The sequence below is a fragment of the Palaemon carinicauda genome, chromosome 22 (assembly GCF_036898095.1).
Source record: "Palaemon carinicauda isolate YSFRI2023 chromosome 22, ASM3689809v2, whole genome shotgun sequence".
NCBI classification, from domain to species: Eukaryota; Metazoa; Arthropoda; class Malacostraca; order Decapoda; family Palaemonidae; genus Palaemon; species Palaemon carinicauda.
This window is the reverse complement of record NC_090746.1, coordinates 26546373-26571372: the sequence shown is the minus strand read 5'-3', so window position 1 is coordinate 26571372 and position 25000 is coordinate 26546373. Positions and strand designations below refer to the sequence as shown.

At 33.0% G+C, this 25000-nt stretch overlaps 1 protein-coding gene across 1 annotated transcript in view; it reads right to left on the bottom strand.

The window, feature by feature from the left end:
• Positions 1-15491, bottom strand: part of LOC137616379 (diuretic hormone receptor-like) — a 399151-nt gene extending 383660 nt beyond the window's left edge. Inside the window, exon 1 of the mRNA XM_068346068.1 lies at positions 14876-15491. The gene's annotated coding sequence lies outside the window, so the exon portion shown is untranslated. The remainder of the gene's footprint in view (positions 1-14875) is intronic.
• Positions 15492-25000: the final 9509 nt, after the last annotated feature.

Here is a 25000-nt window from a genome sequence, read left to right as displayed (position 1 = left end):
TTGATCTTTTGAATAAGCCTAAAGCTATTTGATGCTCCTTTTATTCTTTCTTTCATGGACTAACGTAGTTCTTTGCTACTTATAAAACAATTCTCTAAACTGAGCTTATATTTTTTATGTTTACTCGTCTTTTTGTTTTCAATCATCTGAGATGTAGTATATGTAAACAAAATCTTTTGTTTTCAATCATCTAAGAAATAAACAACAAACAAATCTCCCAAAGACTTCATAAATTCAGCCTGTAATATACTGTAGAACAGCAATCTCGGTAGAGGGTTTTTTAATATCATTGTAAATTCACTTTGCAAAAAGGCAGAGGCATTACTTTAATGGCTTTTGTTTCTAGGTTTACTGTTGGTTTCCATGGTAAGCGGAAGATGTTTCTTCATTCCCTTTTCCTCAAAAACGTATATCTTTTGTCAAAGCGACAGAATGAATCTCATAATGTATCTACACCCAGAAAGGCTTTTCTCTCTCTCTCTCTCTCTCTCTCTCTCTCTCTCTCTCTCTCTCTCTCTCTCTCTCTCTCTCTCTCTCTCTGTCAGCTTATATGCTGTATCTTTACCAACCATATGCTATGCATTGGAACAAGAGTTTGCACTTGACTTTTTCTTTTGTATATACTAACACACATTTACCAATTACTCAGTTATATATCTAATTACATAAATTATATGTCAATATATATTTATTAAACACATTCATACACCATATATACAGTATAGCCTATGTATATATATATATATATATATATATATATACTGTATATGTATATATATGTATATATATATACTGTATATATATATATGTATACAGTATATATATGTATAGTATATATATATATATATATATATATATATATATATATATATATATATATATATATATATATATATATATATATATATATCCATCCCTTTCTGAGTGGGGATATCTTAACACGGTGAAAGGCTTTGCTTATTGCCCTGATCAGCAAAGCTGTACTTGTCAGGGCCACTCATAGTTGGTTGCTTTGGTGTGAGCAATCATACGAAAGTCTCCATCACTAATCTGCATTGGCTAGTATGATGATGAAAACTGGCTAAACCCCAGACATGATGAGGCCTTTTGTAATGCAGTGGATTAGAAACGCCAGCATTTGTTGCGTCAATAGGTGTAGGAGGAGATATATACAGTATATATATATATATATATATATATATATATATATATATATATTATATATATATATGTATATATATATATACATATGTATATATATATATATTTATATATTAGAGAGAGAGAGAGAGAGAGAGAGAGAGAGAGAGAGAGAGAGAGAGAGAGAGAGAGAGAGAGAGAGAGAGAGAGAGAGAGAGATTTATTTGAAGATCTGATGATATCTGAGAAAAAACATGACTTCATTTCCATTTGTTTTGGGTGACTAAAGGTCGAAAGAAGAGAGGAGAATCATCAGTAGGTAAATTTGGATTTGGTAGCACAAGGAATGACAGAGGAGACATGCATGTAAAATTTGTTGAAAGAAACATTCTTAAAATCAGGGACGCCTTCTTGTATAAATAAGAACATAGAAAATAGACATGGAGAAATGAAAAAGAAATTAGATTCCAATCTCAGTGAAAAAGTCAATTTAGTTAATGGTGTAACACTGTTAAACAAGTTAAAATCAAGCGATCATAGAATGGTGAGAAGCAAAATTTTTTGCGATCTAAGGAAAGAGAGAGAAAAATTAATTTTAAGATAGAAAATAAACACTCCTTTAATAAGAGAAAAATCTGATAAGTTTAGTTTAGCAATAGAAAATAGGTACTCCAAGCTACACAATGAAATGGAAGCAAATAAAACAAAATTGAACAGCAATTTAACAAAATTGGTATTGGAATCAGCACAAGAGATAAGGGGAAGAGTTCTTAAACAAGATCAAGAAAAACTATCAGAAAAAACCAAAACCTAATAAAGAAAAGATTGGAAATGAGGGTAACGTCCAAGTGAGATGAAATAGAATTAGCAGACCTATCCAAAACAGTAAATAAACTAAAAACACGAGATACTCAAAGTACTATCAGCCCAAAATTGAGGAAACACTAAAGAAAGGAATAAGCACCTAATTGATGAAAAGAAGACTCTGAAAAGGGGGCCAAAGATGTTTGCTTTAAAGGATGAAAATTGAAATATCCTCAATAGAGATGTAATGATACAAATTGCATATGATTTCTATACAGTGCTCTACAATGGTGATATAAGAAGTATTTTCACCAATAGAATAATGGAATACCTGAGTTGGTACCAAACGTAACAGTAGAAGTGAAGAAATCATTAAAAGGCATGAAAAGAGGCAAAGTGGCGCGAGAAAATGGTCTAACAATTGATTTAATAATAGATGGAGGAGATTTCATAGTAGTAAAACTAGCTGAACTCCACACCAAATGCTTGCAAGAATGCTCTATATCTACAACTTTGAAAAACTTCCTCTTCATACTAATTCACAAAAAGGGAGAAACAAAAGACCTGAGAAATTACCGCCCAATAATTTTACTCTCTGTAATGCAGAAGATATTTACAAAGATCATATTAGGCCGAATAGAAAAACAGCTAAACTTTAATCAATCAAGAGAGCAGGCAGGCTTAAGAAGTGGGTATTCAACAACTGAAAATAGCCATGTAATTTACCAACTAATGGAACAATCAACAGATTATGGCAAACCACTATGCATGGCATATATAGACTATGAGAAAGCTTTTGATTATGTCAAAACATCAGCACTAATGAAAGCCCTTCAACAAAAAAGAATAGAAGAATCTCATGTTAGAAGACTGAAGATATCTATACAAGAAGTACAGCAATCCTGAAACTACATAAAGTTAGTGGGAAAATTCCAATTGATAAAGTAGTTAGACATAGAGACCGAATGTCTCCTAAATTATTCACAGCATGTCTAGAAGAAGTTTTCAAGAGTTTAGATTGGGGAAATGTTGGAATTAATGTTATGGGGAGTACCTTGACAACTTAAGATTTGCAGATGACATAGTTGTGGTTAGTGAATCATGGGAGGAATTGCAAAAGATGATAGAAGATTTGAATAGAGAAAGCAGAAATGTAGGACTGAAAATGAATGTGAGTAAAGCTAAGATAATGTTCAATGAAAATGCAGAGACAACAAATAAGAGTTATGTACGAGGCTCTGGAGATTGTTAATGAATATACGTACTTAGGAGGACAGGCAGTAAGTGTTTCCCCAGGATGAGACCGAAATTAAAAGAAGGATAAGGATGGGATGGAGAGCTTTTTAAAATGTTACTTTCTTTAAAAGGAAAGGCGATGGTCCTACCAATATTAACTTATGCATCAGAAGTCTTAGAGCATAAGCTAGTTACAACTCAAGAGGAGCTATGGAAGAATACTGATGGGAATATCACTAAGGCATAGAAAAAGGGCAACATGGATATGAGAGCAAACTAAAGAAGAGGATATTCTGACAACTTTTAAGAAAAGAAATGAATATGGGCAGGGCATATAATGAGAATGACAGACAATAGATGGACATTAAGAATAACAATAGGTCCCTTGAAATTGTAAAAGAAGCAGAAGAAGGAAGATAAGATGGTGGGTTGACGAACTAAGGAAGTTTGTGGTCGTGGACTGGCACAAAAATGCCATAGAGACGGAAATGGAAGGACATATCTGAGGCTTTTGTTCTACAGTGGACTAGCAACGGTTGATGATGATGATTATATATATATATATATATATATATATATATATATATATATATATATATATATATATATATATATATATACACACATATAGGTAGATAGCGTCCATTTATAGGTAGTAGTGGATTGGTAGGTGGTAAAAACACATCACTTACCCTATCAGGTGATTACTAGACTGAATACAAACGAACCATGACATGGAATTACAGGATAAAAACAGTGAGAGTTTAGTGAAGGCAATGTTTGCATTGATCAAGAAATTCATATGAAACATTAATGTGAAGTATTTGAAAGCAGTGAAAAATTGCATGCGGCATACATGAACCTGAAATACTCTATGATAGTATTTATGGATAGGTAATATGGAAGGTGGGAAGAATGTATGATATAGATGATAGCAATAAATTTTTTTTTTATTATGGAATCAAAGTGAGAGTTAGAGTGCGTAGGTAGGGGAGTGACTAAGTTTTTGTGACAGTGAGTCGGATACAAGGGAGCTTTATTTGTCTATTGGTTTACAATGTCTTTATGGATGAGGTGTTTTTTTTTTTTTTTTTTTTAATTCAGACATGGTTTAATAAATCACATAACTGTACATGCTATTCATAGTTAAGGATTTCAGATTTAGATTTCCCAAGATGGCTGAAACTGAAATAGAAACCAATAGGTTTACTGTTAGTAGTTAAGAAGTTTTTCCAATTGTTTAAGTTCCCCCAATATTAAGTTACAATAAAAGTTGGAGAAGTACAACTCAGTGTGCACTCACAAGGAAGAAAGACACACTCACATCAAGCAGATGCTAATGACCGAAACAAAATCCAGCATGCGTTATCAACCTGCATAGACATCTTCGATGATGAAGTTCATCCTACGAGTGGCATCGTTGATATACATTCTGGTCGGGTTCCTGACTTGAATGAATATGATGCAGTTCAATTGGGGCGAATGTACAGGCTCTGTAGAGAATTAAATGGCCAGAGGATTTTCACAAGAAGCTGTAACTAAAACTCAAAACTATTACATCTGTAGCTTTTTCTGGTGAACTGAAACTTGGTGATATGTCAAGTTCACAAGATGAAATCAGCAATTCATCCTTGGAATTTGTTTCAACCTTGTATGGTCAAGAAACATTTGATACACTGAGTGAGATGAGAAGCAGCATCTTTATAAAGAAGATGAGCAACAAAAGGCACACACCACTAAAGCTGATAAGTCTGCCTCCCATAATGGCTGACTTCAAGCCCCACTGTCAATGAGCTCACTATCAAACCGCTCTGTGGAAATCTGCAGGTATTTAGTAACTCCCCCACAAGATCTCAACTTGCTGGAATCAGGGTGGGAGATGAAAGCATCACAACTGGAGCCATTACGTATACTTCCAGGTTAACTGGCTGCTTCAGACGAAGTTCTCAACCTGGTGAATTGCCAGTGCAAATCCGGTTGTAAAACAGCTCTTTGTTACTCCAACAAGTATTTGCTAGGTTGCTTTAACTTCTGCAAATATAGGAGACACGCAACTTGTGGCTACCGTATGAAAGTTATCACTGACAGCAGCAGTGATGAGGAGTGAATGAGTATCAAGACCTACATCTGTAAAGGATTAGAATGTGTCAGCGTGATGGACTCGTTAGTAATTAATAGAAAATGTGAAATGAAATCGTTATTGAGCATGTTTGTTAAAAATATATGGCATTTGTTTTTCATGTCAGACAGTTTTATGTTGTCGAAAACTAGTAATATGAAGAACATTATCTTGTATCAATTCCCCAAAACAAGCCTTAAAATTAGATATGTGTGTGGCATAAAAAAATAGGGACAAACTTCATATTCTTGTAGCCAGAGAGTGCATCATATGCATTTTCTTGAGCATTATTATGGTAACCTTGGGGATTTGAGGTACAACAACATCTCAGATCGCACAAATAACCCCAAAAATTAATTTCTCAGCTCAAAATACCTTAAACGACCAATTACACGTAAATATAGTCCCATAGAAAATAGAACTCCGATTTTTTGGTAGGGCCAATGGCAGGCATTATGGATTTTTGCATTTTACGTAAAACGGTCAAGGTTTAGCGTCTGGCAATTATCAGATTTGGATTCAGCAGGTCAATTCACCAGAGAAACAGCTTTAAAAATATATATATATATATATATATATATATATATGTATATATATATATACATATATATATATATATATATATATATATATATATATATATATATATATATATATATATATATATATATAAAGGTACCCCCACTGAATCCTGGACTATATATAACCTGAATTTTATGTTCAATTTCAGATGATTTAAATTCCAAATTTCACTTAACCTAGCCATTGTCTGCTGTGCTCTTTTTTCAATCTTTCATTAAACTCTAAAGACCCTGTATTAGGGATCATAGTGCCAAATATTTAAATGATTCCACCTCATTAATCCTTTTTCCTTCCAATTATATTTCATCTTGCATTGATATTTCATCTTCCATTGGATCTCATCATCTCTTTCTTTCTTTTTATCTTGAGGACAACCTCATGTGATATTTTATGCATTCTGGGAAGCAAGCTTTGCAAGTCCTGTGGCATTTTGCTAATAGAGACAGTGTCATCAGCATACTCTAGGTTCGCTAATTTCCTGTTACCAATCCCGTCCAATCCTTCTCCGCGGTCCCCAACTGTTCTTTGCATTAGAAAATCCATGAGGAGGATAAACAACACAGGTGATAGCACATTACCTTGGAGTGCTCCACTGTTTACTGGAAATTCATTTGATAGGACTCCATTAACATTCACTTTGCCCTTGCTATGGTTATAAACAGACTTCAATCAAAGTTACATATTTAATAGGAACTTCGTAATAATGCAGGACTCTCCACAAATTTGACCGGTGCACACTATCAAAGGCGTTTTCATAGTCCACTAATGCCATCAAAAGTGGATTTCTTTATTTTACACATTGCTGTACAACATGTCTTAAAATGAAAATTTGCTCAGTATAACTTCTACCTTTTCGAAATCCTGCTTGTTCATTGCTCAGCTTTTCATCAATCTTTCCCTCTAGTCTCTTTAGAGTGAGCATACTACACATTTTCATGACTGCTGAGGTAAGTGTGATGCCTCTGTAATTATTGCAATCAGTCAGATTTATCTTTTTTGTCATTATCACCAACACTCCTAGCTCCCATTCCTCAGGTTTTGCTTCTTCATACCACGTTCTACAAAATAATCTTGTAAGTATTCTGAGTCACTTCATTTTCTAACAAAATCATCTTGGCAGTTATTCCATTGTATCCAGGAGCTTTCCATCTCCTTTGTTTCTTAGTGATAAATTCAACTTCAAACACACTGAGTTGGGCACATCAAAACCATCCTCAGCTTCAGGTATATCAATCAAATTATTCCCTTCATATCTCTTATTCATGGCCTCACTAAAGTGTTCCATCCAACATTGCCTTTTTTCATTTTCTATTGTTATAACAGATCCATCTCTATTTTTTTATGAGTATATGCTGCTTCTTTTTTGCCCAAGTAGATATATCATTGATAATTCTATGATCAATTCCTATATTATTAGTCACTCCCTGAATTCATAGCTTTGTCAGCCTCATCTGATTTCCTATCTAAATATTCTCTCCAGTCATTCCTGTTTTTACTTTTGACCTCACTATCAATACTTGAATACTTAGCATGCTCTACCTTGTAATTTACATTATTTCCTCGGAAATTTTCAACAATCCATTTTTGTTATTGTCTTCTTTTTATAGTATCCCATGTATCATTTGTTATCCATGGTTTTCTCCTTGTAACGGCATGTCCTAAAACTTCACTACCAACTGACTGATACATGTTCTTAATATCACACCATTCTTCATTAATTGTCAGCTCTTCGTCTCTTAAAGTCTCTAAGACTGCAAATCGATTCCTACATTCAATTGCAAATGTTTGTCTGTGCTCGTCTTCTAGAAGCTTAGTTGTATCCAACCTAGGTATTTTATCTACATTTCTGTTGTGTACTTTCAGTTCTTTCAGTTTAAGTTTCAGTGTGGCAATGAGGAGCTGGTGATCACTACTAATATCCGCACCTTTATAGCTTCTTACATTTCTCAGAGTCCTCCTTCTTTCTTTATTAATATCTATGTGATGTATTTGATTTTTGTAATTGCAAAATGAAGTCCGTGTATATTTGTGGATGCCTTTGTGCTGGAAAAGAGTACCTCCAATAACAAGATTGTTTGTTGAACAAAAACTTATAAAGTGTTCTCCACTTTCATTTGCAAATTTGTCAAGACCCTCAATACCCATCATATTCTCTATACCTTGATTATTCCTTCCAACTTTAGCAATGAAATCGCGAATCACAATTTTCATATCTCTCTGGAATCTCATCTATTACACTGCAGTTATTCAGAGTATTCATCTTGCCCTTCTTCAGGGGAATCATTTATTGGTGCATAGCAAACTATAATACTCATATTTCATTGCTTTGATTTAACCTTTGCATTTAACAAGCTAATGTTTACAGGTCTCCATTCCGTTAATGCCTTTTCTGTTCCAAACTGTATTTTGTAAATTTATTCTCCACTTGCCCTAAGTTCCCAATCCGTTTCAGGGTTGTAACATTCCAATGACCAATTTTCAAATTTTCCTTAGTATTTATAAACCGGGAGAATCTTAGCACCCCGCTATGCCCGGGATCTGGCGGCTATTCTGAGTGTGTGTGTATATGTATTTTATATATATATATATATATATATATATATATATATATATATATATATGTATGTATGTATGTATGTATGCATGTATAATATGTACATTAAGGATGCAAGAGCCTCTTAACCATCTCAGCTAGATTGGGGAAGATGTAAACCACTAAACTAATCGATAGCCTCACCCAATTTGCAAGAATTAAGATGTCATTGTGGTTGTTTAAATATACACTGTAATACCAGTAAGCCATATGTATTCGCTAATTAACCAATGGGGCCAGAGATAGATATTCAGATCGAGGATAAAGAATTTGATAGACCTCTAGTTTTTGTCCGGCATTTATGAGAGATCAACTGAATTGCTTTTAAATATGAAGGGAGTAAATATCGAGAATATCACAAGAACTGAAAAAATAATTTGTAAGTCACAAAAGATCTTTATTGATTCATTGATCTCTATTGAGCTGCCACACCCTTATTCATATGATTTAATTTTAAACCACAATCCTTTAAATTTAATGAGATTAATTCAATTAATGTTCTGCTATTTTAGGCTTCATGGCATTGCTGATTATAAAACATTTAGGTGATCTCGAAGTAGAAATAAAAATATGAATATAACGGTAAACCACCGACTCTTCGATTTTTCATGGTACCAAAGAGGTTGTTGTTGACATATTAGATTTATACAGTATAGGTAGGTACATTAAATCACGTATGATTTACCCTTATCAATTGTGGCTAATCCTGGGTCCCCTCTTTTATCAAACATATATATGAAGTTTTTTAGTCGAAATTGATACTTTCAATTGGTCCTCTCAAATTTCTGGTATCAAGTTAATGATGTTTTGGGTATTCTAAAAGAAATATTTAATCTTGGGAGTTTTGTTGCTAGAATTAATTCATTGCTTTCATTCATATAATTTAATATATAAAAATAGTGAAAAAGACTGTATCGCTTTCTTAGATGTTTTGATTGTTAAACAAGCTAATAGATTTTTTTTCCATATTCAAAAATTCAACCATCAATTTACCATATTTACTTTTCTCTTCAGGCCAGTAAGACGGCTTTATCAAAAATAGTACACTGATAATGTTTTGACTGTCTATTGGCTCAACTCTAGCTATCAGATCGGCTGGTCGAAGGTTGATAGAGTAACCCATTTTGATAACTTTACCCAAAGGTTTTTTTTTTTTTTTAATCGACATTAATTTTTTATAACAAAAGTCAAAACTTTAAGTCATAGTCTTTTCCAGGAGTCTTGTATTATCCTGTTTTAGGACTTCTCTGGGGTCATCAAGAAACTGACTTCTTAGGGATCTGATTTCCCTATAAATATGTTATATCTTCGATTTTTATTGTTTCTTTTCATCAAGAATCTTACTATGGCAATAGAGAAAAGTATTATTAATTCTATCCCAGTTTTTCCCCTTTTGTATGCCTTCATACACACACACACACACACACACACATACACACATATATATATATATAAATATATATATATATATATATATATATATATATGTGTGTGTGTGTGTGTGTGTGTGTGTGTGTAAGTGTGTGTAACGGTGGATATATTTCTCACAAATCTTTCTTTTTACTTTAAGTTTTCGTGAAAATCCCATTTCATGGCTTTTCAGTACATTATATTATGCATATATATATATATATATATATATATATATATATATATATATATATATATATATATATACTGTCATAGCAGTAAAGAAGTCTTTGTTGAGATTCCAAAGTATGTGATACCAGTATCTACATTTATTTTATTTTATTTATTTATTTTTTTTTTTTTATCAACAGGTGCTTTCCTAATATGCTTTCAGAATTTTGAGGATACTTCAGCATTATTTCCTGAAGGAATCCTTCTAGCAAAATGACCTGCCACAAGTCAGAATTGAATTTGCATACACTATCAACATCATCGTCATCTTCAATAGATCGGAACCACCTTGCAGGCTTTATAACCAATTTCATCTTGAGGTGAGTTGGCAGCTCTTGTTTCTTAGCCGTCTTCCCAGATTTCCTCAAAAATTCGGACAAGAAACTCAATCAAATTTGCGAGGAAGTCTCTCGTGACAAACATTAGGTCGCTATCGATTTTATTTATAGTGAACTGGTTTGTTTTTCTGGTTTCATTTTTCATGGGAAAGAAATTGGGGAAGGAAATGTTATATTACTTTCTGCTGTTTTTTCCACATAACCATAATTTCTTTATCTGTAATTTTACGTTTTGAATTCTTCATTTGCATTTAATTTTGAAAAAGAGCAAGGTATATATATATATATAAATATAAATAAATATATATATAAATATATATATATATATATATAAATATATATATATATATATATATATATATATATATATATATATATATATGTATATATATATATATATCTATCTATCTATCTATCTATCTATATATATATATATATATATATATATATATATATATATATATATATATATATATATATATATATATTTATAAGAGAATTCGAATGGTTCTTGCTTCTGCCAAAATTCGGGGAAATGTGAAAGTGAACGAATATAACCGTTCCATGACTCGAGGAACCGTGGTGAGTGGACCCTCCAGGGAAGAAAGTGTGTTGAGCACCTCGGTAAACACAGCGTTGAAGAAACATATGTCACATACATTTACTTTTTCATGTATGTAAAAGAACCTAAAAACTGAATGTGATGGTGTCTCAAAATTTTCGAATAAAAATACATACCTTTATAATCACTGAGAGCAGCAAAGATCTCAGAACGACGAGCAAAAATAGGACACAGTTAATGAAAATCGATCTAGTGCAATAAATTATTAAATAACTTGAGAAATTAGTGGGTAGATAGATAGGTAAATATAAATAGATAAACAAATATAGATATATAAAACTTGTAAAGACTGCCCATGTTGGCACTCAGAGCTAGCGTTCTAATACGAAAAGATAGAGTGCCATGTAAAAATTAATGCAATTACAAGAATCCATACACTTTCTCTTATACAAAAGCATATTTTATCGATAGATAGATAGATAAACATACTATGAGACATCGTGAATACTTGAGGTAAGGGAAGACTGTTGATATCGGAATACTAAATGAAAAGGAATTTCCCATAAACGGGTAAAGAATAAACATTACACGGATGTATATCCAAAACTGTTTAATGGCCAAAAGATAGCAATGTTTATATGAGTTATTCGTTTGACCAGTGGCATACAAACTATTTCTAAACACAAGTAATATGGCGGACGATGTTGACTTTAGCAATAAATGAGGGACCTGGTCGTTAGTTTACTGTGGAAGGTCCAGTCAGGTTGAAGAAAGGCATGGGGAGAGTGACCGAATTCAACTCAGAAAATACGAGCTCATAGTTCAGAACTGCAGGATATAGCACTCATTAGCAAATAGTGGAATTATAATAGACTAGTGTACGCTACCTTTCAAAAATATCGGCTACATGTATAGATAGATATGCACGCAAACGCATCCCCCTCTCACCAAGATAAGACTACTCGTTCTCCCCCCTAACAGAGGGACGAGGAGGCCTGAGCATGACATGATATACATATATATATATATATATATATATATATATATATATATATATATATATATATATATGTATGTATGTATGTATGTATATTTATATATACCTAGACACTTTCTCTTTATTATATAGGAGAAATAGTATATACTTATACTTGCATATATATATATATATGTGTGTGTGTGTGTATGTATATATATATATATATATATATATATATATATATATATATATATATATATATATATATATATATATATATATATATATATATATATATATATATACACACACATTTAGGTTTCTTTCGGATTGCATCACTAAAGTAAGCTTTTATTGCACTTTTAAAAGATAACACCATTAAAGTATGTTACTACTTACTTTTACGCATTAAATCCTTTAAAAGAATATAATTTTATTGAAAGAGCCTAAAAGCCATCTATGCACACACCTGAGTGAGAGAATTTTCAATTGCAAAAAATAGATACTTAATTTAACAGCATATGCTGTTAAACAAAGACTTTATAATTACATTTAAAATTAATTATTGAGATACTAAATAGAACTATTCAATTAATTATACGATATATATTATACATCTTATATTAGTCTGATTTTCCCTTCTTACGCATATGCTTGTTTCACGCTGACCGCATATCTGATAATACCTTTCAGTTGCTAATGCCTTTGAGCAGATAATCCGGCAAGGGTAAGGGTGTCACACCCTGAACATGATTTATCTATGTGGGAGCAAAGTCAGACGTCCCAGAAACATTTGCGATTCACATGTTTCTGAAATAAAAATGGCCCTTTATTAGGATCGCGGTTTGCTCGTTTGGTAGATGTATGTATTGTTGGCAACCTTGTGTGATTCTCTCTCTCTCTCTCTCTCTCTCTCTCTCTCTCTCTCTCTCTCTCTCTCTGCGCCTTATTACCCATTTCCTAATTGCATTAAATGACTTTGTGTCCTGAAAACTCTTTTCTTTGTTTTTTTTATTAGATATTTAGTAATGGGATAAGATGACACATTCCAACTGCCATAGGATGCCTTCGATATAAGGCATTGGACCAGGCAACAGTACTTTAATGTAGGGATAACGGTTAGAAGAGGATGAACTCCTGTACTGCTATTACTTTATCGATTTTCATTCAGCAATGGTAAGATGTCATTCAGCAAAGTAGGAGAGTATATATTATTTCCTTATTACTTCAATTTTTGGGTCATATATTGCCCGTTTGGACTCAAATCTTACAATACTGGATGAAAGTTGTGAGCGCGAGAGTCAACTTTTTTTTTTTTTTTTCATCAACTCTTTCAACCAATCCCCTTTAAAAATGGGTATTCTCTACTTGCCTCTGTATTTCTTAAAGTATTTGAATTTCTCTCTTTTAAGATGAATCTGTTAAGGTACAAATTTCCTGCATAACCGAGTGTGTTCTTTCAGTTCCGGTGTTTCAGTGACCTTAATATTACTGTTTTTAAGGCACCTGAAATATAGTTATCAGCTTTGATGGTTCCCAAGCAAATCCCAGTTGTCCCAATTCTCTGAAGACATCTTTTCTTCAAACGTTGCATCCGAGTCGCTGGCCAAAGAATTTTGCAAATTTAACATAATTACCTTTTTCGAGTCCATGGTTATAATACTCTTTGTGTTTTTTCTTTTGCTGATGAACATATAACCATCTTTCCATTCATTCTGTTAATGAATCCTTTCATAGTTTTGCCGAAATTTTGCCTTTTCGATTAATCTTATATGGTTGAAGGAGTATTAAGAACTTTTTTAACATTGAAGATCATTATTTTTCATCTGAGGAATCACTCCATTTAGTTACCATCATAATAACATGAAAAAAAAAAAAAACTAAATGGTCTTCGGTAATTAAGAAAATTGTTCAAATCTTAAGACGCTTTTCTACTGAAACATATTTTTAGCTCACATTTCTCCATGGGTCTGCAGTTTAGTTCTGGATGCACTAATGACATGCGACCAGACCTAGCATTTTTTCTGCTTCGGTTTAACATACATCAAGTTTTTCTGCTCTGTACTTTGCCGAGTGATTTTGGTTTTTAATTTACTTTGCAAATGAAAAAGACAACCTTGCATAAACAAGTAACGCGGCTTCTCATTTATTTCTACAAGTCTTATAGTAAATACTAATACGCACAATGGTCAACTTTGCTTATTAACAAGAGTTGACCATCCTCACCTGCATTGATAAGTACTTCATGTTCCAATCTGTATTTGCCTTTATTCTTTTAAGAAGCGAAGAAAACACTATTATTCCATAAGACTGCATGTAATGCAAACCGCAATACCACAGTTACTTGCACAGCTGACACTGCTAATACTATAAAGATCTTGAAAATTGACTGATGTATCTTGAGTGAATTTATTATATCTTATATGAATAGCACATTTGGCAACCTGCCAATTCTGTTCTTCCTGCCATTGATTTAGCACACATCAAATATCGCGTTTGAATCTCTGCATTGTTATGGATAGAATGAAGGCATGAAAGGGTGATCAATAAATGACGCAAGTAGAGAAGTATGAAACGAGAAAAATATAAATACAACAATATAAAAATGATAGGACACACCTAATAGCAAGTTTTATTGTTTCAAAAGGCTAATCTTAATGGTAATAGATATAGATATAGATATCTAGATGCATACATGCATGTATATAAATGTACACACACACACACTATATATATATATATATATATATATATATATGTATGTATATATATATATATATATATATATATATATATATATATATGTATGTATATATATATATATATATATATATATATATGTGTGTGTGTGTGTGTGTGTGTATATAAAATTTTGGCTTACCTGAAACGTTCTCTCCTGTTGCTTTAGGGCAGATTAAAAAACAACTATTTTCCTTCGTTTAGACTTTACCGTCGGAAGCTCTTGGAATTTGTAGTTTATGATTAGCTGCAAACTTTCATCATTATTCTTCTCTGTTACTTTTTTTAATGGGTAAAGCTATTACTGTGTGTGAGTAGTAGACAGATCAGTAAAATATGTTGAAAACATTGCATACTTCTTCACCGAGCAGAAGTCGCACCCAAAACACGAAGTTTCCGTCAGCGAATGATACCGACTGCCTTTTGGCAATGGAAAGCAAACCACTTCAATTCACAATACCTGCTCGTAATTATTAATCACTAAACATACCAATATAAGTATAATTTCGTTCCTCTTTAAAAAGAAAGAACAATTCGGTAATGTACTCAGATGCAAAGGAGTGCAGAGGTCACTTTTAAGCATCTATCCAGCCAGGAAAGTACGCTTGAAGTCTCCCCAAAGACGAATGTAGAGAATTTACAAAAGAAAAAAAAAATGAGAAGGCAAACCGACTTTGACTTGGCACTTTTGGAAGGCTCTCGGTTCCCGACTACTTTAAAAACGAGGATAAACCTCAACACTGTGGCGCTCACCCGCCAGTAACCAGCCTCGCACTGAGGGTTTCTGGCGGTTCCTGTCGCTCTCTCTCTCTCTCTCTCTCTCTCTCTCTCTCTCTCTCTCTCTCTCTCTCTCTCTCTCTCTCTCTCTCTCGCCCGGGTTCATGTTGGTGAGGGGGCAAGGGAAGATGGTCCTTGATTTTCACGCATCTGCCCTTTAACACCTACTGGCGATGGAGTGCAATGGAGTTGAATCTAACCACAATTTTGCCTAATTATTATGTGCGAATGTCATTAATCAACAGGCTCATGCACTTTAACTTTTATGCATACTTTATGCATATTTACACACAGGGATAATTAAAGTCTATTTTCCGTTCTTTCCTATCAACATTGCCGTAATTTACCTATTAGTCTTGACTATTAATGTGCTTGTTTTTCTTTTTCCTGGAAGAATGTATAAGGTCATTTAATAGTTACCTTAGCTTTTTTTGTGACAATATTACCTTTATTTAGTATATCTACAGTAGGTATGCACGTGAGAATCTACTCCTTAGCCACCTAATAATTTTGTTTGGCTTATATTTGACTATGAAAGCAATTACGGTTCTTTCCTTATTCATTGTAGACATTATTATTTATTAGTTTTTTTATTAATAATATATATATATATATATATATATATATATATACACGTATACATATACATATACATATACATATCTATATCTATCTATCTGTCTATCTATCTATATATATATACTGTATGTATATATATATATATATATATATATATATATATATATATATATATAAATATATATATATATATATATATATATATACAGTATACTGTATATATATGAATATATATACGTGTATGTATATATATATATATATATATATATATATATATATATATATATATATATATATTATAGACAGTTTTAAGTATTTTATATTTTTTTTACTTTTTTTTCATATGTTCTTTTCCTATTTTATATTCATTTTAGTTGACACATACATGAGTATTTTCTTCTCTGCTTTTTTTTTTACGGTTTTCACCATTTTAGACATCAGCATTAGAATGCATATATATATATATATATATATATATATATATATATATGTGTGTGTGTGTGTATATATGTATATATGTGTGTGTATAAATGTGTGTATATTATGTATATATATATATATATATATATATATATATATATATATATATATATATATAAACATACATACATACTTACATACATATTTGGGATGACGTTACTGGTCCCACCCACGTAATTTTCTAATATAATTGCAATCCACGGCAGTTAACTAGTCAATAATTCTGTGCTTTATCACCATGGGTAAAGTGGGCAACATGGAACTTTCTGAAGAAAGCAAATTCTCTCCTGGTAACCCACACATAAATTGTTTTATTATACGTTTTAAATTCTTTGAAATATGTTTTTAGGAAATCAGCCACTATTTCAATTGTGAATTATGGAATTAATAGAATGTGAGATATACTATTGGTGATTGCAGTCAGTGCTCGTAACAAAATTGATCTGTTCTTGGTCTTGGCAAAGTTAGCAGCTGCTCCATTTTGCATGTGAGAGTATAAAATAACTTTAAAAAGTTAAGGAAAGAAAAGAATCAAAATCCCTCAGCGTTACTCTGCGCAACAAAAAAAATTTTCCTCGTCACCAGAAGTATATTTTATTCAACCAACTATCAATTACGGTACAGAATGTCAAAAGAAGGCTAAATCTGATTTAACTATTGTGGACTTGTATCTGTATCCATTGTCAAGGTTTCCTTATATATTAGTAGTCGTATCTAAAAGGCAATTGAATATCTGTGTATATGAATTCTTTCTGTTTTGTGCTTGTCGCATAGAGGGGGTTCTTACCGAAATTCTTTTGATATACGCTGCAAGATCTCAAAGTCAACTCATAAATAAAATACTGATAAAAAAGGAACAGCTTGCTGTATAAGTACTAAGTAAAAGAACAGTATAACAGGTTTCAAAAGACGAATTTGAAAATAGAGCGAGATCTGTATCATGTTTCCCTCGTATCTTATGTATGTAAAGTTTTCTTTTTTCCCATATTTGAAGTTAATTCAAGTCAATTCCATGAATCCTGATTAAGGCACTGTAACACTTTTCGTGTGATTCAAATTGGCTGAACAGGTCTTTTGCAAACATTTCCTTCATGTAAAATTCTCGACTTAATGAAGTTCATGTTTAATAGGAGGTCGATTAAAATAAAGAAAAATCCCAGTGAACCTGAATGCTTTGTGAGATATTGACTGAGTTAGGATATTCGTTATTAATTATTCTTCGGTGAAAATAAAGTGGGAAAGCTTTTTCGCAACTTAAGTGCAGTGCCGTGATGCCAATACTCATATTTTTTTTTTCCTCCACAGTCTTGGGTTAGAGTTCTCTTGTTTGAGGGTACACTCGGGCACACTTCTATCTTATTTCTTTTCCTCTTGTTTTGTTAATTTTTTTTTGTAGTTTATATAGGAAATATTTATTGTAATGTTGTGACTGTTCTTAAAATATTTTATTTTTCCTTGTTTCCTTTCCTCACTGGGCTATTTTCCCTGTTGGAGCCCCTGGGATTATAGCTTCCTGCCTTTCCAACGAGGGTCGTAGCTTAGCAAGTAGTAATAATAATAATGATAATAATAGATATACGGTGAGCTGCATTATGAGAAACGCATAAATTCAATTTCATCTTGTAAATTTACTTTTGTCTGATAACAGCTCGTCAGTGCAGTCATGTTAGTGAATTTCTTTCTTCCTCTCTTTACATAACCTGATCTCTCTTCATGTTATTATTTTCCACTTAGTGTTCTTTTTTTTTTCACAAATACGGATGCACAGTCAGGAATCTTTTGGTGAATGAGATTTAAGAAAAATACCCTTAATAGTAACATGAAAATTCTTCGCACAATAACTGTCATCAAATGATGAGTCGGTCATTCAGTGGCGAGTGTTATTTCGTTATTATAATAACTCAACATGATATTTCGGAATAAAGTCTACCAATGAGTCAATTTCATAATGCCGTCTTCCTAGAAGTTTGTTTATACCGATCTTTATTAACCGGCCTAAACTTTCAGTACAACTTGTGTAATAAGGAGCCACGCGCCTAACATGGCAGGGAAAAGTTGAGAGTTTTTCTATAACTAAAGACGAAACTCGAGCTTAATGTCATCGCTGCGAATTGAATTATAAACAGAAATGTATGAATGAGATTAGAAAGAAAAAAAAAAACTTTTCTTTGAAAGAAATTATTTGTTTAGTGTTGAACTCTTAAATCATCATTCATTAGCTCAAGTTAACCAGTTATTATAATTTCCAGACTCAAATGCCTCACCCAAGGTTTTTACTTAAAATGTGTAAATATTGGAGGAGGTTAAATTAACAAAGTTTTGCACTTACGTGGTAAGTAATTTATGGGAATGGGAAAAAGTTAGAAAAGCTGGTAAGCTAGATGGTAATCAATTTAGGAGAAATGAAATGTAGCGGGCAATACTCGAAGCAGCTGGGCCCCCCCTGAAATGATGAAAAGAAATTTTGGTAGTCTCCATTGTGCCATGTAAGGCACAATGGTGATCTTTGATGCAATTTTTTAGTAAATCTTCATGGAAAAGCTCTTCGGTATTTGCAGATGAAATGTTAAAAAACGTAAATGTTACTAAAAGGTGAGTGAAGAAAAATCTTTATTCATTTTTTTTTCATTATTGAGTAATATGTTATTGATCATGGCTTACATAACTATTCACATGCGAGTTCGTACTATGTTTCAAAAGAGTTATAGATCATATGTATAATTCCTAATGTTAAAGTAAATTTTACGTTTCCGGCTTATAAGATTAAAACGTAATCTAGGTGGAAAAACTGGTAAATTTAAATTGTATCAACGTGTTAAAGATAATGCGCGCATAATTATGTTAATACTATGCTTTTGTAAACGACTTAGTAAATGACAGTCAATTAAATTCATATGTATATACACAGATGTATATAAATTATATTATATATATATATATATATATATATATATATATATATATATATATATATATATATATATATATACATATACACAGTATATTGTATGTAATTATATGTATGTATTAGGATATATCTATATATGTAATCATTGCTCAGTTAAAGTTTTTTTTTAAGATTTGTTGAACGTGAAGAGCACAAGGAAGGCAGACCTGAAAGACACATGAGTTGAAAAAACTTTTTATTTACTGTTGAGGATATAAGGGGAATTAAGAGGCCGAAGAAAGGTTTCATAAGATTGCAAGTCTGGTACTGGGTACTTTTGTGACAGTATGCCGATCTCATGGTTTTATGTCTGGACAATGTAGACGTTCCAAAGTAATATATAAGAAGAAAAGGTTTTCTCTCATATGAAGGTAAAGGTGTTATACGGGTATGACGATCTTTGATATGCCAGGAAAAGTATATGGTATGATTTTGACTGAGTGTGTGAGCCAGTTAAAAAACTATTATATAAGAAGTTTGAAAAAGAAAGAAAACATATAAATCAAGAAAAAAGTTATTTTAACTAAATTTCGGGAATGATATGTTGTTGAGAGCTATTACAGATTTTCACGATGGAAACTAAGCCGGTGTTTAGCATGTATCACGAGTACTCGAGGCCGATTAATTGTTTTCATTGTGTTAAAAATGTATACTTGAGAGTGACTGGTCTGTGGTAATCTGTGGCTGTTCAGAATAGAATTGTGCAGTAAAATGAGTTTTAAATGAAAACGCCGGAAATGTAGATACAAAGATGTGGGATAAGAACATGATTTTAAATGGAATGTGATATAGTTAACATTTATAGATATAAAGTGTCCATTACTAAATCGGGATAATGAAGAGGAACAGTTGAAGCTATTAAGAGAATCTGTTTGAAAAAGGTGATTGTTGAAAGTAAGTATTTTGTATTAGAAATAATGGGTCCTCTTAGAATGAGAGAATTGGTGAGTCAAGTTGGAACTAGAAAGGTAGCATGTTTGGTGCAAATTGCTGATAAGGGTTTTGAATTATCTGTGGAATCCGGGTTGAGTAATGCACGAAGGGATTGATGAACTTCGTATTTGCTTTCATGTTTTTTATCTTTCCACCGGAACTTTGGCCTTCCCTTCCTCCTTCTCCCCAACACTTCCATGTTCTTAACCCTTTTACATACGTGTTCATCTTCTCTCCTCATGACATGACCAAACCATTTCATTCTTCTTTCCGTAAATTTCTTTGAAACCTCTTAATACTTTTGACTGCCTCTTTATCAATTCATTTCGGATTTTATCTTTTTTGTGACACCACATCCACCTCAGCATTCTCATCTCGGCCAATTTCATTTTTCTGTTTTGCTCTTTCTTTATTAGCCAAGTCTCTGCCCAGTAGAGCATGGCTTTTATAAAACTTTCCTTTAACCTTTGCATGATCATCCATTCACAAAGTATCCTTGATGACTTTCTCCAATTCATTGATGAACTAAATGCTCTTGTTTCAAGTATTTTTCTCCTGTCTGGTCTCCAGCTGCTGATTCTCATCTTAATTTGATGGACAGGAACTTACGGTCTATTAGATTTCTTATCCCTGACCTAGATGTTAATCTCTGGCACCGTCATTCAATTAGTTCGTTATGCATGTTGCATAAAATTTTCCATAATTCGGACCATGCAGTTGTTTACAAGTCATGTCTTCTCCATCATGAGGCTCAATACTACAACTATTCTAGAAATTTTAGTCCAGCTGTGACCAAGTTGTGGAATGATCTTCCTTATCAGGTTGTTGATTCGGTAGAACTTCAAAATTTCAAACTTGCAGCAAATGTTTTTGTTTTGAACAGGCTGACATAAGTCTCTTTTTTATAGATTATATATGAAAGATCTGTTATAATGTTACTGTTCTTAAAATATTTCACTTTAATTGTTCATCACTTCTCATATACTTTATTTATTTCCTAATTCTCACTGGGCTATTTTCCCCTGTTGGAGCCCTTAGGCTTATTACATCCTGTTTTTCCAACTAGGGTTGTAGCTTAGATGATAATAATAATAATAATAATAATAAGAATAATAATAATAATAATAATAATAATAATAATAATAATAAATGTTAGATTTGAATATACCTAAAAAATTATTTGATATTTTAGATGAACTGCTTCGATAGTGTATGTAGATAAAGAAGAATTGAAAGATTTAGAAATGTTCAATTTTGAAATATGCTAGTGGTAAACATGTTATTTCGGAATAATAACTCATAAGGTGTGGAAAAACAATTGATAACGATAGGTTCATGAATGGAATGTGCAATTTAGAAGTGTTGATAGAAAGGAGAGGAGGAAGACTTGGAAAGCATTAGATAGATTGTATCAGACATTCCCTGGACATTAAAATCCAAGCAATAAAAGCATGAAAGATTAAAGTTGATAACTCATTATATATAAAAGAAATTGCGATGTGCCATGTTGCATAGGAACCTTTCGTGTAAGTGCATGAAGTTGTTTTTTGTACAATGGTTTAGACGTCATTGACACAAGTAAAACAAGACTCGAATGTGGCAGCGACTGATGTGTGGTTCTTTTCTCTCTAATTACCCTAAATTAAGGAAAACTATTTTACTTTAAATACTATATGTATATGCACTGTACATATTATCTCTCTCTCTCTCTCTCTCTCTCTCTCTCTCTCTCTCTCTCTCTCTCTCTCTAATGTATATATATATATATATATATATATATATATATATTTATATATATATCTATATATATATATATATATATATATATATATATATATATATATATCTATATATATATATATATATATATATATATATATATATATATATATATATCTTTTCCCATGCCTATTGCCGCAAAGGGGATTTGTTTGATTTCGTCAACCGTCTCTCTCTCTTGAGCTTTTAATGCAATACTTCATTCATCACCCCCGATTTCAGGCTTCATATTTCTCAGCCATGTAGGCTTGGATCTTCCATCGCTTCTTGTAAGTTGTGGAGCCCAATTAAAATTTTTCATGATCTAATCTCTCTAGGTGAGTGCGAAGAGCATGCCCGAACCATCTCCATCTGCCCCTCACCATGATTTCATCTACATATGGCACTCGAGTAATATCTCTTATAGAATCATCTCTAATCCTGTCTGCCATTTAACTCCCAATAATCTTCTGAGAGCTTTGTTCTCAAATCTATTAAATCTGTTAGAGATTGTTTCGTTGTCATACCATGACACATGTCCATACAGTTACACGGATCTCACTAAACTGATATATAGTCTGATTTTTATACGAAATTTCAGGTGATTTGATTTCCAAGAAATATACTTAACATAGCCATTGTCTGATTTGCTTTTTTCAATCTTTCATTAAACTCCAATTTGAAAGATCCTGTATGTGAGTTCATAGTTCCTAAATATTAAAATGATTTTACCTCATTAATCCTTTGTCTTCCAATGATATTTGATCTTCCATTGCCTATTCTGTTCTCATCAAATTTTTTTTTTCTATTTATTTTGATTCCAACCTCCTGTGATATTTCATGCATTCTGGTAAGCAAGCATTGCAAATCCTTTAGTGTCCTGCTAATAAGGACAGCGTCATCAGCATACTCTGGGTCAGCTAATATCCTATTACCAATCCAGTCCAATCCTTTTCCAACATCTCCAACTGTTCTACGCTTTACAAAATCCATGAGGAGGATAAACAACATAGGTGACAAGCCTTAGAGTACTCCACTGTTCACTGGAAATTCATTTGATAGGATTCCACTAACATTAACTTTTCACTTGCTATGCTCATGAACAGACTTAATAAGATTTACATATTTCAGAGGAATTCTATGATAACGCATGACTCTCCACAAAATAGGCTGGTGCACCCTATCAAAGGCTTTTTCATAATCCACAAATGCTGTCAAAAGTGGATTTCAGTATTTTATACTCTGTTGTATATGTATATATATGGAATGATTATGGTAAATCCTACCTCAAAGTAGGTACATGGAATGTGCGCACCCTTATGGATGCTAGAGATACACCGTCCTGAAAGAGGAACAACCCTAGTGTCAAGAGAACTTACCAGATTCAACGTCGATGTGGCTGCTCTCAGTTAGACTACAGTAGAATTCACAGAAGTTGGGTCAGGGTATACTTTATTTTGGGAAAAGAAAAAAATTCGGAAGACCACTGTTCCCAGGGTGTTGGTTTTGCAGTCAAGACCCAATTAGTAAAAATCCATAACCTGACGCTACATGCGATTAATGAAGGATTCACCTCACTAAGACTACCACTCCCGAAGAAACAGTTCATCACGCTAGTATCAGTGTACGACCCAACACTAGATGTGGAAGATCATGTCAGAGGTGCCATCTACCAACAGCTTGACACAGAAATTCCAAATTCCAGCAAGGGACCGTCTCCTCCTCCTGGAGGATTTAAACGCCAGAGTGGGGCGAGATTATGAACTCTGGCGCAACCTAATCGGCAGGCAAGGCATGGGAAACTGCAATCATAATGGTCTCCTCCTCCTTGGCCTTTGTGCTGAACAGGAACTGTTCATCACAAACACACAGTTCAGACTCCTGAATCGATTTAAGACCACCTGGAAACATCCTAGATCAAAACACTGGCATATCTTAGATTATGGGTCAGATAACAACACAAAAATGAGGTTTTGATCACGAGAAACATGCCTAGAGCTGATGACTGCTGGGTGGACCACCGGCTGCTCATCACAAAATAAAAACTAACCATCAAAAGCAAGCCATGTAACATCCAAGAAAACGAAGCCAGAAGAATATACGACACTTGTAAATTAAAAGATCTTGATACATCTCGAGTTTTCCAAGCAGCAATCCAGCAGAACCTATCAGCCAGAGAACCTTCAATCAACGCTGAATGAACTAACTTATGAGATGTCATTAATGAAGCTGCAAGAAGCGTAATCGACCACCAGAGCAAGCAGCACCAGGACTGGTTAGACAACAACGATGAAGATATTGAGTCCCTCATTAATACCAAGTGGAAAGCTCAAATAGCCCTCAACCAAGACCCTAATTCCCACCCAAAGAAGGCTAAATGTACACAAGCAAATTCACAGTGTCAAGCTAGGCTTTGAGAAATACAAAATGAATGGTGGCAGCAAATGGCTCAAGACCTACAAGGTTATGCTGACAGTAGGGACCTTAAAGCTTCTTTGAGGGCACAAAGGAAATTTTTGGACCAAAGCAAACTACTGGAGGGACACTCTTGGCACCAGACAATACCATCCTCACGGATGATAAAACATCCATAACTGTTGGGTAGAACATTTCAACACCCTCCTGAACAGGAACTCATCAACTCAATAAGACTTCCTTCGAAATGTGCCACAACAGCCACCCCAATTATGGATGTCCCTACCACCAACATTTTAAGAATTCAATGCAGCTTTAAGACAAATGCGCCAAGAGAAGGCCGCGGGACTGAACAACATTCCCTCTGAACTTCTGACC